Raw genomic sequence first — 9,791 nt, 5'->3', positions numbered from 1 at the left:
AAAAAAAAAAAGTATTCTCTGTCTGAGCCAACCCAGATCTAGGTAATCCTATAATGGCACCCAAACCTTTATTGTGGGTTGCCTTCCGTCACAGATTAGCACGAACACACGGAGCAGTCTAGAGACACTTGTATAGCTAAAGTCATTCTTCCTTGACGTCATGGATAAGCCATTGAATCAGTTTAAATAGATCATGGTATGTAGTGCACCACAGGTAGGTATATTAAACAATAATTGAAAACAACCACACATTTGTTTTTCTCTCACAAATTGAATTAAAACTTTAATAAATATCTTAATAACTGCACTAAAATATAATTTTCTAGTCACAGTGAAAGTCAGTGGCTTGTCACATCAATGGCCCAAAATAGAAAAAGGAAATGTAAATGAGGCACAGGCTGTGAGATTGGTGAGGGTCTGCTGACCTTGTGGTGTTAAGATAATTAGCTGCTAAAAGGCTAAACCACAGACTCCTCATAATGAGCTGAGGAAGACCGTCAGTGTCACAGTCAATAATGATACTTTAGTGTTTGTCTTGAAGAAATATACTTTCTTTAACATCTCTGAGAGTGCACTGGCTCCCTGTGAAGAAAGAACAAGCAGCAGAGAATGTGTAAAAATTTATTTTTCTTACGTAATTATTAATGTGAAGGCAAGATAAACTAGAATATTTAATTCTGGGTCTTCAAAAGGAATCCAAATTGTCGCTGCAGCTCATTGATGCAGAGTTTCTTGAATTCCTTGACTATAAAAAAGGCATGACTGAAGATCTCTTTCATAATGAGATATAACAATCAGAGACCTGCTGGTTATTCAGTTATTTTCCCTGGGGGGCGTCATGTCCTCTACTGTCTCTGCATGGGCAGAATATCTGCCAGCCAATACTCAATAAGACTGCAGACTACTGAAACCTAATCTATAAAACAAGAAAGAGAGAAAAATAATATTTTAAATATATAATATACCCATGGTTATGTGTGTTCTAATGTTTTCGCCAAGGTTTTATCTATTTTTGTTTTCTACAGTCTGAATTTGGTTGATATTTTGACCAGATATCTCTTGTAAAAGAGATCAAATTCTCAATGGGACCAATAACTGCCAAAAATAAAAATAAAAAAATTAAAAGAAATAATAAAAACATTGCACCTGTGACTTATAGTCAGGTGCGACTTATTTATCAAAATTAATTTGACATGAACCGAGAGAAATGAACCAAGAGAAAACATTACCGTCTACAGCCGTGAGAGGGCGCTCTATGTCTTCAGTGTAGACTACAGGAGCACTGAGCAGCATCTCTGGCAGTATAGAGCGCCCTCTCGCGGCTGTAGACGGTAATGTTTTCTCTTGGTTCTTGGTTCTAAATGAATGCGACTTATAGTCCAGTGCGATTTATAGTCTGAAAAATACGGTACTGGTGAAAATAATGGCGTATGGGTGAAAAAATTAATAAATGGCATGTCCAATGGTTGCTATGGAGACGGAGGCTATGTTTAGGAGTCACCATGGACACCTGTGTGAAATGTCCTGAATCCGCTGAGTGCTTGTAGCTCCTCACTAAAACACTGATCATCATGTTAAGGTCTAATCTGACTTCACAAATAAATGCACACATATGTGCATGGAAAGTCATGCCAGCTAAAACACTATAGACACATTCTTTGTAAACACACAATTTTTTTTTTTACTTATTTATTTTTATGTAAATAAAGCCAAAAGTCTCTCAGACAGAACTTTGTATACTACCCCAGGAAGCAGTTTGTTTACTTTGGCTTTGTTGGGAATCAAACACTAGTTAATACTTACTGGATGCTGCCCAATATACACTGCATACTGCACAGTTAACAATAAACATTTAAAACAGTACAACGCTATTGGCCCATAACCTCATTTAACTGAGTGGCATCCAGTTAAATATATGTTTTTATCAAGATTTTAGTTCAGTGTAAAAAAAAAAAAGTATTTTGGCAGCAAGATCAAATAATGAATATAGAAAGACATATAGACATAAATAATGAGTAAAGAAAGGCTAATATTTCTCTGAGTTGTATTCTATTGTTTGCAACCATTACTATGAATCACTAACTCATATGCTTGATGTTCAGACATGTGAGGTCTAAGCCTCCTCACTCACCTGCAGGTGATATGCTTGTATCTCTGAGTTCTTGCAGCTTTCATTTTAACTGCTCTTTATTCTTGACCAGTACAGCCCTGAATCCACACAGCCTCCAGATCTCAGCAGGGGGCAGTGTCCTGCCTGAGAGAAGAGAGAACAGAGCCTCCGCTGCAGTGAGGGAAAGAGAGGAGCCGCTTTCTACACAGGAGCCTGAAGAGAAAAGTAGCAATATATGTATTTTATTGCTATTATATATATATAAACACATTTATTCAACAAAGATGCATTAATTTTTTTACATAGTTAAAAATGTTTCATTTAAATGCTGTTCTTTTGAACTCTATATTCATTATAGAATAAACGCAAATCATATTCGAATTATTTCTGAAGGATTATGTGACACTGAAGGCTTGAGTAATGACTAAAAGGAAAACATGACATTTTAAAATATATTACAGCAGCAATAAAATATTATAAATTGTAGAAATATTTCTGTTCAGAAATGTTACTGTTTTTACTTTATTTTTTAATCAAATAATGCAGCCTGGGTGAGAAGAATATAAAATAATAATAGTAATAATAAACTTTAGAGTGGGAGTGTACATTATTTACTGTATATCCTCAATGTCTTTTATATCTTCAATATGGGAAAAAGTAATAATTTTAGTGTACAGTTAAACGGTATACCAGAGGATTTGCGATCAGAGAGGTAGATCTCGTGTGTGGTACGAAGGAAGTCGAGCACCTCCTCTGAATTTCCATCTCCACTCTGTGCATACATGAATTCAACAGCTCTTGCTCGAGGCACCAATCCAACGTTTTTTTTTTTTGTAATGTTTTCCCCTCTTTCTGTTCTTGCTGAGCCGCTCTGTGCTGACTGTCCCCTTCATCACTGGGATGTGAAACATCTGTTTTCTCCAGCACATCGCCCTCTGCTGGAGGGGTGGATACTTCCTCTGTGGTAATGGGTAACACTTTTTTTTTTCTATCTCCCCCGTTTCCTCCTCTTAAGTAACTTATGGTCAGCATCTGTAAAACACAAAAACGGCTCATTGGTGAGACGACTTTCTCACAGCATTAGAATTATAACAAAGAGTTTTAAATATGACGTATTGAAAAAGAGGTTAAAAGTGGTTGAATTGCCAAGAACAGATTTAAATAAATACACTATTCTGTATTACATTTACATTTACATTACATTTACATTTACATTACATTTACATTTATGCTCTTGGTAGACTCTTTCAAATAAAATCATCCTACAAGAAATGTGCACAAGAGCACAGCAAAAAACGTTTTTTTTTTGTTTTTTTTTTTACCCAGCCGTTGGGTTACACCTATTGGGTCAATGTGTTGGGTTATCTTAAAATTTGTTGGGTCATTTTTTTTCGGCGTTGGGTTATTTTTAGTTATAACCCAACTGTTGGGTTAAATATGTTTCCCGCTTCACCCCTGTTCAAATTTTAACGGTCCAGTCAGAGTCACTCAGAGAGTCAGCGCGGACATCAGTGGCAGCCTTCCTGATTATGAAGGGTAACTTAAGTAACTGTTAATATAATCGTATGATGTATATAACTGTTATAACATTAAGTAATGTGTCTGATACGTTAATTATTTTTTTTTTATACGTTAAAGTTTGTATTCCCTTTAGTCCGTTTGTTTCCCCCAGAGAATCAGATCGATTGTAAATTAATGCTATTCCTGTTTGTTCGCCAGCTTTAATACATTAAAAGATTAACGTTAGCTGCAAAACATTTCATACAAGTATTATTTAAAGTTGATAAAAATGTCTGGTGAAATGTGAAAGTTTGAATCATTAGTTTGGTTAGTTTGACCATTTATGGGATCTGACCAGAGAATGAAGCTGCTGCGCGAGGTGAGCTCACACACATCAGTCATGAGACAAACAGCAGACTCCGCGAGAATCGTTTGAATGAACCTGCAATTTTCTGTTAAAAACCCAGACGAAAGAAAAGCGCGCAGTCGTGAGGCAATCCGCTCTTTCAGCGAAAATTTATACCAGTGCCCCAAATTTACATAACGTTAACGTTACTCCTGCAACCAAACTTTAAGAGGGGAGCGTAAAACTTAAGCCATATTCGTCTTAGCGCACCAGCACTAATTAATTGTACAGTAAAAGTCGTGTTTTTATAGTAATTCATATTGAATAGTGTTATACATCTATTAGAATTACAGCAGTTTCTCTTATGAAGCTAGATTGATTGACATGTTTTTAAATGTGTTGTATTAAATGTGTTGATACTTCTGTTTTAGACAATGGACTTTTTCATGAAGGAAAAATTGCAACAACAGAATTTCTGCCTGTTAATTGAAACATTTCAAGGTAAGTAACCTATTTAAATTAACGATACATAAGTTTTCAATTTTACTTAGACCTATGACTTATGAAAAAAGACAAATGAGGTGAAATAAGTGTATTGTTGCATTCCGTCCAACAAAGCTTCCTTTCATTTCAACTTGTGCTTTCTCTGTACTTTTTTCATTTAAAGGCCTTCGTGCAGAAATTGTCTTTAAGCTCTTCCTGCTGTCTGCACCATACCACACTAATGGAAAATTGGTGTGCACATCATACACGGAAATGAAGCGGTCCTTCATTGACATTCAACCTGTAAGTAAAAGCAACACTTAAAATTACAGTGCCCTGTGAAATCAAGTCACCTTTATTTATTTTGTATAAGACACATATTGTACAATACAAATCGTTCCAAGAAGATATTTTGAAAAAAAAAATGATGATAGAATTAAAATTTTTGGTTTAAGTGAATTATCACTTTAACCAATTTAAATTCGCTATAGCTTTTAACTCATTTAAATTAACTTATTTGTAAAGTGAGTGTATCAATGAAATATCATCACAATGCATGTTAACTGAACTTAGTTTTTTTTTTAATTATTATTCTTTTAAGGTTGGCACTAATTAGTGCTGCACTTGAATCACGAGACAAGCCAGAATCCACATGTCCTGGTGCTTGGTGACAAGGAAAACTCCTCCCGAGATTTTATTTTAAACGAGGAGGCGATGGAACAGGAGACGATACTACAAGCAGTCAATATTTGTTTCAAACTTTTCTTTGTATATGACATCTACTACCTAGCCCTCTGCTCCCATTTGAGAGTTTTTGGAACATACAGTCTTTAATAGTTTCTTCTGCACACTGTCTCCTCCTTAAAAACTTTGTGTTTAGTAATCAGTAAAAAACTTTATTTTATTGATCATCAGTAGGTCCAGCAGCTAGTATATTGATTTTATGATTATTTTTTGTTCTATTATTATATGTTATGTTCATTTTATTTGAAAGTCGTAACATTTGCCATGTGTGGTAACCCATTAGCCCATCCAAGTGCACAAACACAGCAGTGAGAAGTGAACACACCCCCACAGAGCAGTGGGCAGCTATAGATCCAGTGCCCAGGGAGCCACTGAGGGTTCTGTGCTTTGCTCAAGGGCACTTCAGCCATGGGTATTGAGGGTGAAGGAGAACGCGGTTCATTCACCCCCCCTACATCTCCTGCCAGCACCGAGACTCAAACCTGCGACTTTCAGGTTACAGGTCCAACTCTCTAACCATAAGGCCACAGCTGTGAACTATATTTGCACATTTGTGTGTTTTGATATGAATATGAATTGACACATTTGTACATCTTGAAAATGTCAGCTGTATTTTTGCACGTTCTTGTACATTTAAATAAAATATTTTAAAATATATTTGTAAATGTGTTATTTGCATATTAAAATAAAATTTGTAATTTACAACAAAAGTAGTTTCAAAATATGGTTGTATTAAGTAATTTTTTATAAAAATACTTATGTTAATTAATATAAATAAGTAACTCAACTGTTGGGTAACTTTTAACCCAACAGGATTTTAACCCAATGGGTTGGGTTGAAATAACCCATAGATGGGAAGGTGCTATACCAACCCATCGTTGGGTTACAGGTTGGGTTATTTTTAACCCAACATTTTTTAGTGTGAGGCAATTACCAGAGTGGATAGTGCACACACACATATCCCTTTGCCCTTTCAATGATTTTCTGCAGGCTTTTCAAGCTCCTCAGGACTATACAAACGCACTGAGATGCACTGAGCTATTGATTTTTTTCATCTGTATTCAGAACCGAGAAACTGACCGCACATCTGAGCAACACACTGCAGGAAGCAAAGATCCAGCTCATCAGCATACAGCTCATACAATGAGACCGGTTTGTAATAAAGGAGGGATGAGTGAAGCCTCAATAACATGGACAGTGTGTCTCTGCATGTGTGAGAGAGTTTCGAGCGAAGTTATTGCTACTCCTAAGATCCAATGAGGTTCATTCAGATCAATAGCAACAAAAAGACAGTAAGAGGAGGAAATCTGCAGAGCTTTTTATCGAAAGAGGAGAGGAGTACAACATAGACACTGAGCCAAACCACAACACTGCACCTGAATTAAAAGATTTATGACTGTTGGATGAGTAATGTGTAAAAAAAAAATAATAGTGACCATGAAAAAATTTGGTTGTCATTAAAATTAACAACCCTGTTGAATCTGATTAATAACACTTGATCTTAATTAATTAAAATCATCACCATTCATTTTTTATTTCTTTCACTCACTCTAGCAGAAAATGGATATCAGTAGTTGTGGTGAAGTGATCCTAGTAATGCCTGCAAATAATCCTGACAAATTATTAGTCACTGTGGATAATATTAGCCAAAATACAGGAAATACAGTGCCCTCCATTAGTACTGGAACAGTAAAGAAAAAATTGCTTTCTATACTGTGGAGTCGAGACATTTGCAAATATGATTAAAGATGAATATGCGACAAAACTACATCATTTCTAATGAGTTTGGTGGCATTTTCTTGAGTATTGGTAGTAAAGATGATTTTGTACACTTCCAAATTCATTCTACTACTGCCACCATTAAAATTAAGAGATCCTGTTCTAGAGACAGTCATGCATGCCCATGCCATGACACCACCTCCACTAAGCTTTACAGATGAGGTTGTATGCTTAGGATCATTTGCAGTTCCCTTTTTTTCGCCACAATTTTGCTTTCCAATCACTTGGTTAGTTGTCTCATCGGTCCATCATCTCGATGAATGGTTCATATTTATGAAGAATCTTGCCTTTCTATTTTTGGTACTGATCAGAGGTTTGCATCTTGCTGTGTAGCTTTTGTAATTCTGTGTCAAATTCTCCTGCTGACTGTAGACTGACAGAGCATCACCCCAGCTTTCTGGAGGATGTTGGTGATTTTACAGACATGTATTTTAGGGTTCATTTTCACAGATTTTATGATTTGTCTGTCATCAACTACTGTTGTTCTTCTCAGCCGATCAGGTTGTCATTAGTTGCTGGTGATTTTTCCATGCCCTTTGTTTTTCCTATAGTTCTAATTGATTTCCTCTTTTCTTTTAACATCCAAATTGCTTGCTTTTCTTTTACAAAGTCGGCTTCCTCGTCTTCATCCTGGTTTGTGTGTTTCATCGTAACTGATAATACACATTCCCTGCTTTTAATATCTGAAGGATTAATGCAACCGGACACAGCTGAACACTTAGACAGACCTGTGAGGCAACTGTTCCAATACTTATGCTCACATCAGATAGGGAGATGAAACTCTAAAAGTGCTGGTCTTCATAGCTTGTAAAAAATCTTTGTGTTGAATCACCCAAAAATAAAATGTGATATTCTGTATTTTTGTCTCATTTTCATCTTTTAATCATATTTACAGACTCCACAGCAAACAGAACAATTTTGTCTTTAGTGTTCCAATACTTATGGAGGGCACTGTATGTGCTTGTTGTGTATGAAATTTAACAACTCACCGGCTGGGGTGTCCTCTTGAGTCAATAGGATCTGGATTGGATGGTGATTGGACCAAATCCTCCTGACTATTAATGAGGTAGCCTTCAGGAGGAGGAAGAACAATGTAGGGTTTTTTCTCTTTTACAGCTGAGAAAGAAAGAGCATATAATTCCCTTTGTTAACACTTCAAAGAAATACTTTGCCCCCCCAAAATGAAAATGTGCTAAAAATGCACTCAACCTCAAGATGTAGATGAGTTTGTTTATCCATCAAAAAAGATTTGGAGAAATTTAGCATTACATCACTTGCTTAACAATGGATCCTCCGCAGTGAATGAATTCCATCAGAATGAGATTTCAAAGAGCAGATAAAAACCAAATAAACCACAAGTAATCACTGCAAAGGATCCATTGGTGAGAAAGCAATGTAATGCTAATTCCAAAGCTCATCTACATCTTGGATGGCCAGAGAGTGAGTGCATTTTCAGTTTTTCATGTTTTGGGGTAATCTATTCTTTTAATGACTTAAGCAAGTACGATTTAAACTTGACCTGACTTATTGGGTGTGCTTTCTACAGGTGAAACAGGTGCAAGTATGCTCAGCTCCTGGGCAGCAGGTTGCAGCACACACTGCTTTTGGGCTGCAAGAACCAGTTGCAGGACCTTGGACTGTCTGGAATACTAATTTAGAACATGCATATATGTACCAGACATTTCTTGATGCACCAAACTAGAAATTTCGTTAAACGTTTTGTATTCCAAACATGGCAGCAAAATTAATGAAGTTTATAGTCGAAAGAACATGAGTATAGGAATGTCAACAAAAAGCACGTGCAAGGTTCTCCAGCACGCGGGAATTGTAAACAAATTAAAATAGTTGACCAGAGTGTTTTACAGAATATACGGAATAATAAGACATAGCTCAAGTTATCAGTCTAGAAATTCTGACTATTTTAAACATTTAATATGAATCCAGGATTTATAATATAGCACATATAAGAAAAGGAGCAAGAAATCGCACATATATGACATTAAACCGTAAAGAAAATCCCGTCGTGCTGCTTCTATCTGACCTCTTCATGATGGCGGCTGAGCGGGCCGCAGCGTCCTAAACTCCGCCATCCAGCGGCGTGGACAAGCGCTACAGCAGCTCAAATGAACCCGTGGGGAGGCAACTGCTAAATACATGCACTGCACTCTCAAAACTTCGCTGCCATCCTCACCATGTAGCCGCAAGCACAAAGAATACCTAGAATGTCAGCGTGGAAGAAGGTACGTTCAGCAAATTGTGCATGCTTGTTTCTTGAAACCTGCAGAAGAAATCTAAAGTCTTCTCTTCTCTCACGAGCCTGTGTGTGGCAGCGTGCAGGATGCAGAGCTCGGCATTACATTACTTACCTGCCAAAAAAGGCGTGACACATTCACCTGTCATATTTCCAGTGGATTCTATAGCCTACAAATTCCGAACATTTGCTTATCTATGTTTGACATAAATGTAACTTTTATTATTAAATTGTATTGTAATTTATAAAATTCCTAATTCCTAATCTTATTATGGATATCTCAAACAACATTTTGTTGAATAGACTCATGTGCAAACTGCACTGATACCGTTTATAGTCATCCAGTATTAGATTCATATGCGTATAGTCCAAATTCTGAGAATTGATCATTGAAACAGTTTAATTGATCGACCATTAATCTGAATATTTGGCGTGACATATTTCTGAATGTTGCAATTACTCAATTTTGGGAAGATATAAAATTGTAAATAACTGTTCAAATATATATATATATATTATTTATCAGATGATGTGGGATATTTAATTGTAAATGCAGATTACCTTTGCCATCATCTAAC

At 36.3% G+C, this 9,791-nt stretch overlaps 2 long non-coding RNA genes across 2 annotated transcripts; one reads left to right on the top strand and one right to left on the bottom strand.

Annotated features, from left to right (window-relative positions):
- Positions 1-270: 270 nt before the first annotated feature.
- Positions 271-8,613, bottom strand: LOC127933606 (uncharacterized). Its single transcript, XR_008147541.1, has 5 exons — positions 8,487-8,613; positions 7,952-8,078; positions 2,801-3,142; positions 2,132-2,323; positions 271-916 (listed from the first exon to the last, which is right to left on the bottom strand). It is a non-coding gene; the product is annotated as an uncharacterized LOC127933606 (long non-coding RNA).
- On the top strand, positions 4,312-5,779 carry LOC127933607 (uncharacterized). The gene is made up of 3 exons (XR_008147542.1): positions 4,312-4,457; positions 4,624-4,742; positions 5,041-5,779. It is a non-coding gene; the product is annotated as an uncharacterized LOC127933607 (long non-coding RNA).
- Positions 8,614-9,791: the final 1,178 nt, after the last annotated feature.

The sequence above is a fragment of the Carassius gibelio genome, chromosome A17 (assembly GCF_023724105.1).
Source record: "Carassius gibelio isolate Cgi1373 ecotype wild population from Czech Republic chromosome A17, carGib1.2-hapl.c, whole genome shotgun sequence".
Classification (NCBI taxonomy): Eukaryota; Metazoa; Chordata; class Actinopteri; order Cypriniformes; family Cyprinidae; genus Carassius; species Carassius gibelio.
This window is presented reverse-complemented; position numbering and strand designations above follow the sequence as displayed.